The sequence below is a fragment of the Lampris incognitus genome, chromosome 10 (assembly GCF_029633865.1).
Source record: "Lampris incognitus isolate fLamInc1 chromosome 10, fLamInc1.hap2, whole genome shotgun sequence".
Classification (NCBI taxonomy): Eukaryota; Metazoa; Chordata; class Actinopteri; order Lampriformes; family Lampridae; genus Lampris; species Lampris incognitus.
Window position 1 is genome coordinate 18,795,027 of NC_079220.1, and position 7,341 is coordinate 18,802,367.

General features: G+C 44.0%; 1 protein-coding gene across 1 annotated transcript in view; it reads right to left on the minus strand.

Moving 5' to 3' along the window:
* LOC130120157 (transmembrane protease serine 9-like) overlaps window positions 1-119 on the minus strand; it is a 36,624-nt gene extending 36,505 nt beyond the window's left edge. Inside the window, exon 1 of the mRNA XM_056288824.1 lies at window positions 72-119. The gene's annotated coding sequence lies outside the window, so the exon portion shown is untranslated. The remainder of the gene's footprint in view (window positions 1-71) is intronic.
* Between the last annotated feature and the right edge of the window lie 7,222 nt (window positions 120-7,341).

A 7,341-nucleotide genomic window follows, 5' to 3' on the forward strand; every position in this document is an offset into this window, starting at 1 on the left:
ACAGTCAGGTAACTCAGCCGCTAATCAGCAGTGTTGTGTACAGGCAGTAAAGCGAGGGAGAAGCTACTTACCCTGTGTCAGTAAAATCAGCAGCTTTGCTACACAAAGTAGTTTGTAGATGGCCATCATCACAGGTGACACCATTCAAGCCAGACAAGTTTAAATAACCTTCTATTCTCCTCCCACAACTAAACACACCCTGACACAAATGTAACCCCCCCCCCCACACACACACACACAGAAACCGTCAGAGACACATTCACCTGTCTGGCACACCATTTTCCTATTCCACCGACCAAAACAAACTCTCTAAAACCTTTTGGCGCGGCAAAACAAATCGTCTGCCTTCTCTTTTTGTGCACACTGTGCTCCCATTTTCCATCATTTTGCTGAGTTACTTCACAAAACAGATGAAGTCAGTCTATGGCATTATCTCACCACAGTCATCTTAAGTCTGTTTTTTTTTCAGACATAGGAAATAAATCAAATTTCCATGTAAGCCACAAGTTGGTGTTGTGAACAATGCAGCTTACCTCTGGCATGTTTGAATGCCAGTTATCGAAGGCATCTCCCTGCACTCCGGTGGCGCAAAAGGTGTCAAAATACAGTCATGCTTTGTGACAAAAAAAAAACAAACAAAAAAAACAAAAAAACACCTAATTTTTCCGGATACCCGTATGAATTGCACAGGAGGCTACTGTGTTTTAACACTCATCATTTCTTGCCATAGTCATTCTCTTCCTGCTGGGTTATCTTTGGTAGTGGCTTTGTTTATGATGGCCTTATTAAGTTTACAATCTATTCAGTACAATGTCCACAAACAGGCTTTGATCCTCCATTTAAATAGGGTTTTGAAATGATGAATTCGAGTCCAGTGAAATTTCTCAAGTCCAGCAATGATTGTCAACAAGCTACATATCATCTGTAAGAGATGGGTTTTCTTTGTCACTGAAACATTTCATGGGAAAAAGGAAAGTGTGAAGGACCACTGTCAGCTGTTAGTGAATTACGCAGGATGGGGAAATTTCCAGTTTTCTTTCTTTGAACCTGTCTGTTATCTGACCTTAATAATGATGAATGAAAGAATGAAAGCCGCTTTATTTGACATTGTATTCTTACAATGAATTTGTTCTCTTTAACCCAACCTATTGTATAGGAGCAGTGGGCAGCTGCAGCGCCCAGGGACAAACTCCAGTTCTTCTTTCCATTGCCTTGCTCAGGGTCACAGGCAGGAGTATTAACCCTAACATGCATGTCTTTTTGATGGTGTGAGGAAACGGAAGCACCCAGAGGTAACCCACACAGACACTGGGAGAACATGCAAGCTCCACACAGACAGGACCTGGGACGGCCTGAGGTTCAAACCCAGGACCTTCTTGCTGTGAGGCAACAGTGCTAACCACTGGGCCACCGTGCCACCCTCAGGATAGACCTGTTAAGTCTTGGGTAATAATATTTGTCAAATCACTCAGCTCATCGAGGTTCAAGTGTATGGCTCGTCGAATGAATATGAACCTTATGAGCCCATTTCATTAGTCTCATATGGTGGTAAAGTATAAAAAGCAGCTAGTAGAAGGTGAGAAATTGAGCCCTGGTGAAAGAGGAAACAAAAAAAAAGGAACAAAACGAGGAAACAAAACCCCATGATCAATGTCAAAAGTGTCTTGGTTCACTTCACTGTGTCTTAGAACAATGCATTCCTTCCACAAATTTAAGAAGAAAAAAAGAGACATGGGCTTGGAAAGAATGTACTGTTGGGTTAGGGTATCTGGGTAGCGTGGTGATCTATTCCGTTGCCTACCAACACGGGGATCACTGGTGCGAATCCCCATGTTGCCTCCGGCTTGGTTGGGCGTCCCTACAGACACAATTTTGCCATGTCTGCGGGTGGGAAGCCGGGTGTGGGTGTGTGTCCTGGTCAGTCGGGGCACCTGTTCAGGGGGGAGGGGGAACTGGGGGGAATAGCGTGATCCTCATCCTCCCACGTGCTACGTCCTCCTGGCGAAACTCGTCGCTGTCAGGTGAAAAGAAGCAGCTGACGACTCCACATGTATCGGAGGAGACATGTGGTAGTCTGCAGCCCTCCCAGGATCAGCAGAGGGGGTGGAGCAGCGACTGGAACGGCTAGGAAGAGTGGGGTAATGGGCCGGGTGCAATTGGGGACGAAAGGGGGGACATTTAAAAAAAAAAGAATGTACTGTTGGGTTCTTTCTCTGGTTGTATACGAGATATAGCAGTCGTTGTAACCACTGGCATTGTGGAAATCAGACCAAACCAACCGACAAGGAAGTTTTCTTTTACAAGTAGGATAAGATAAGAGAGACAATTTACGGGCACTCAAAAGTGTTGTATCAATCTCAGCACTGCAAAAATAGCTGAAAACTTGTTTATTGAAATCAGATTCTCATGATATGGTAAAAGGTAGACTCAGCAACAGACAGAGGTCTGAGAAGGTTTATAACTGCTCACTAATTTCTATATTGGCTCACATGAGACTTTATGTGACACGCAAAGTGTTGGGATTTCTGTTGGATATTCACAAATCCACTATCCGAGAGTAGCCACCTGAGGACAACGAGCCTGTTGTAGTCAATAGTTTCTGGAGCTCCTCTATTGAAAATAAATGACTGAATCCCTTTTTTAAATTAATTTATTTATTTCTGATTTTTCCCTTTTTCTCCCAATTTAGTGGCCAGTCGATCCCTATTTTAGCTCAAACACCCACCCTCATACTGCATGCGTTCACCAACTGCATCTCTCCGGCCGGCAGTCTCGAAGGAGACGCCTCGCCACTTCCGTGACAAGGTTTGCACATATATGGAGTTTGACTCCGGTTTCGTGGCTCTCTTGTGTACTTAACATAGAATAACAACACAACACAACAATCTTCAGATATATACACGATGACTGACTTATACAGGCGAAATAAGTGCAGTGGTGCAGAGAATATATCAGAGATGCTGAAATGATGTTAGCAGGTTACTTACGTACAGTGCCTTGCAAAAGTATTCAACCCCCTTGACATTAATCACGAATTTCTGGATTATAAAAGGTACTTATGAGGCGTCCGGGTAGCGTAGCGGTCTATTCCGTTGCCTACCAACACGGGGATCTCTGGTTCGAATTCCCATGTTGCCTCCGGCTCGGTTGGGCGTCCCTACAGACACAATTTTGCCATGTCTGCGGGTGGGAAGCCGGGTGTGGCTGTGTGTCTTGGTCAGTCAGGGCACCTGTTCAGGGGGGAGGGGGAACTGGGGGGAATAGCGTGATCCTCCCACGTGCTACGTCCTCCTGGTGAAACTCCTCACTGTCAGGTGAAAAGAAGGGGCTGGCAATTCCACATGTATCGGAGGAGGCATGTGGAATTGTCTGCAGCCCTCCCTTGATCAGCAAAGGAGCTGGAGCAGCGACCGGGACGCCTCGGAGGAGTGGGGTAATTGGCTGGGTACAATCGGGGAGGAAAAGGAGGGGGAATAAAAGATACCCACACATCTGTTCCTGAAACAATATCATTTTTGTGAACCCGTAAGCTCTAACAGTATCTTCCCAAAGCCAAAATAATTTGTTTCACTGACTTTTTATTAATACATTAAAAACCAAAATATAGAGCTTGCATACGTATTCAACCCCTTGTGCTCTGAAAGCTCCAAGTTTACACAAATGACAAATTAATCCTTAAATAAATTCAGGTTAACACAACTGGACATAATTAGTGTGCACCTGTAAGATATTGTAGCGTTGCGGGCCGGCGACAAACGGAGACGGAGACGAGGATTTCAGTTCGTCAGCAAAACAACCGCACAACTTTATTTCTAAACAGAATTCTACTAAACCTCCCGGGGTTGAGAGAAGCTCCCAAAATGATAAAACAGCACCGGGTGGCGGTTCCCGTTCTAACCTAACGAAAACGCTCTCGAACCTGAGGCTAACTAACCTGCTAGCTCCCCTGGGACTCGGACGTTGAGCCAAGTAACAGTCCAAGCGGCGGTCTGGAGCGTGACCAAAACGATTTCCCTGTTAAATATTCCCCTATAAGCCCACCCACGCTAAACAGCCAATTACCCCTAAAGAAACGTTTCTCCCCCAATCAGAACCCCAGAACAAATAGACTGGCATTTCCCTCACCCACTGAACAACCCGCCCTTGGAAACCCCGTAGTGGTGCCCGTGTGTGTGTGTTTATGTGTGTGTGTGTGTGTGTGTGTGTGTGTGTGTGTGTGTGTGTGTGTGTGTGTGTGTGTGTGTGTGTGTGTGTGTGTGTGCGTGTGTGTGTGTGCGTGTGTGTGGGCCCTGTGATGGCCTGGCGGCCTGTCCAGGGTGTCTCCTCGCCTGCCGCCCAATGACTGCTGGGATAGGCTCCAGCATCCCTGCGACCCTTAGAGCAGGATAAGCGGTTTGGATAATGGATGGATGGATATTTAGCCTGAGTAAAACCCTCAGGATATCAGGGCTGTGTAACTGATCATATCATTAGTTTCTGAATCAGGGGAGTCAAAGCAGAATTATGAGTTGACTTTTATAAATGCATTTCTGATTTTTTTTTAAATAAATTTATTTCTGATTTTTCCCTTTTTCTCCCAATTTAGTGGCCAATCGCTCCCCATTCTAGTTCAAACACCCACCCTCGTGCTGCATGCGTTCGCCAACTGCATCTCTCCAGCCAGCAGTCTAGAAGAGACGCCTCGCCACTTCCGTGACAAGGTGAATCCAGGCCGAACCACTGCTTTTTCCGACACACCCAGAGACGCATTCATGTGACGAACACAAGCCGACTCCACCCCCCTCCCGAAGACAGCGTTGCCAATTATTGCTGCGTCATCGAGTCCGGCCACAGTCGGATCTGACCCGGTCCCCAGTGTGCAACTGCATTGACACAAAGCCGATGCTTAGACCGCTACACCACTGAGGACCGACTTTTTTATTTTCGTTTGGGTTTTTGTTTTCCATGTGCAATCCTCTTTGCCTTTAATGTTTTGATCCTGGACGATTTGGAGAACATCTTCTCCAAAATAACATTAAGATAATTAAACGTGGCATGTAGTCCTACTGCAGTCAGATGATTGACAGGTGGAATGATAACACGTTTTCTCAGCAACTGCATGTGACTTTGAGCAATTACATCCTCACAGGCACATTGCTTTTAAATTCCCCTTAGGATATGAGCTGTCGTTTGTTCATGCTGGTATATTTTAGCATTATTCACGTCCAGTCACTAACTCAACCTGCCAAGCCAACTCTGAGTATATGAACATTTCACGTTTTAACCTCCCTGATAAAGCTCGGCTCTGCTCGGTCTCGCATGCAAAGTCTGACCCCGACATAAAACACACACATTGTGAAAACAACCCACACTTTGCAGACCTGGTTAACAACAAACACACCCAGACATGTAATCTGTATGAAGTGACAGTATGCTGCACGCTGCCATTGTTGTGTAAGCTAGTAGAATTTCTTTGAACTTCATCATTGTTAATTTCATATTATTCTATATAATTAATATTAATTCTATCATTATTATTATTACTACTACTATATCCTTCTGTAACATCGTTTCCGACTGATGCTTGTCATTCAGATTGTTTTCCTTATAAGTTTTATCTGGGCGACAACACATTTCAATGCTATTTTATTAGGTGTATTTTTATCATATCTTTCAGGGGTAGAAATCATCAATGATATGCATTTGCTGCGGAAAAAAGTGAAACTCACCTCCCTATTTATCACTTAAAAAAAGGTATTTGCTACATTGGAGCAAATTTTTTTAATCATAAGTTAGATGACAAGTGTCACCTTTTGTATTGTATTTTGCTATTGTCATGGTTTTGAGTTTCTGTCTGCTCATTCATTTCGATCCAGTTGGTGGCGCACACCTATTGTCATCCTGCCGGCATTTCAGACCTTGCCATTTCTCCACCTGTCCACCAGAGGCCCCTGGACTTTCCTTCCTGTTTTCCCCACTCACCTGTTCTCCATTCCCTCATTAGCCCCCTGGCATACTAGCCCGTTTCCACGCGCTCTCTGCCATGCGCCTTGGCTTTCCAGCGCTCTGTTCTTTGCCGGCCAGCTTTGATCCTGATTGTGTTTTGACCTTGCTTTTGTTTTTTGATTTTGCCTCAGCCTGCCCCCTTGCACTGTTTGCCTGCTTGGATTTTTGTATCCTTTTTTGCCAAGTCTTTACTTGGAAAACAAGGATACAAAAATCCAAAGCAAGGATACAAAAATCCGAAGAAAAAAAATCCAGATGTAACCGCCATAATTTTAGCTGGCCTAGAAAGGATTAATGTCTAGTTTAACATGTTCCACAGTCCCCAGTAGAGGGCGCTAGTAGGTTTTTTTTAAAGGAAAAAAACTATGCCACGTCCACCAGATGATATAACGACGGCAACTGTAGAACCTGCAGACGAAATAACGAGGACGACATAGCAACTCACAGAAGTCGGAAAAATTAAATACATTAGCTGACACTTTATGGTGAAAACCTACACATTCCCAATTGAAGTTCATTACCACCGTTTTCGAATATTGAAGATTGCTTGAAGATTACTTGTTCTTTTACCCAGATTATCCGGTTGTTGTTTTTCGTGTACGATTCCTTTCTAACTGCGAGGGGGAGCGGCAGGCTGGGTGAGCTGAGTCGCAACGAGCCAGCGGACAGTACGTGGAGGACGTGATCGGCTGTTCGAGCTGCCAATCAACTTCTGCTTCTTCACTTGAGGAGGGACAATAGACAGAGAAGGACAGATACGTTTTTTTAGAGATGTCCACATTCATTTTCAGAAATACACTACCCGAGTAGACTTTTGTTTGAACTTTTCCTACTTTTCTTTTAACGGAGCTCTAATTTCAATTTATTCAAAGAGACATTTACAGACAGGTTTTGAGAAAATGGTGTATGCGTTGTTTCCAAAAAGGTGATACCTTTTACGTTAATGTAAATAAATGCCGGCTATCTATGTTCATTTTGTTAATCCGTTGATATTTTTTCCTCTTAATTCCTCCTTAGTCGAACCAGATTAGATCAGTGAGTCACTATTGCTAGACTAGAGCGTTTCATAAGTGGCGAGCCAGCCAGGAGGATTTATGGGGAAAAATATTATATTTTGCCGGCCTAATTGGATATTTTTTTTTTCTACATGAAACCAGTGAAGCAATATTGTCATGAATATTGAACAACAGTACGGAGTAAATGCAAAGAAATCTGTGTTTGTACTGGGTATAAAAAACGCAGACACGAATGAACAAATAATTCAGTTTGGTAACCTAATTGGAGCTGTAGCTAAAGTAGTAAGAGTGAGGGAAATAGATCAAGAGAGTGGTGTTAAAAGTTATTCTCGAGTTTCAC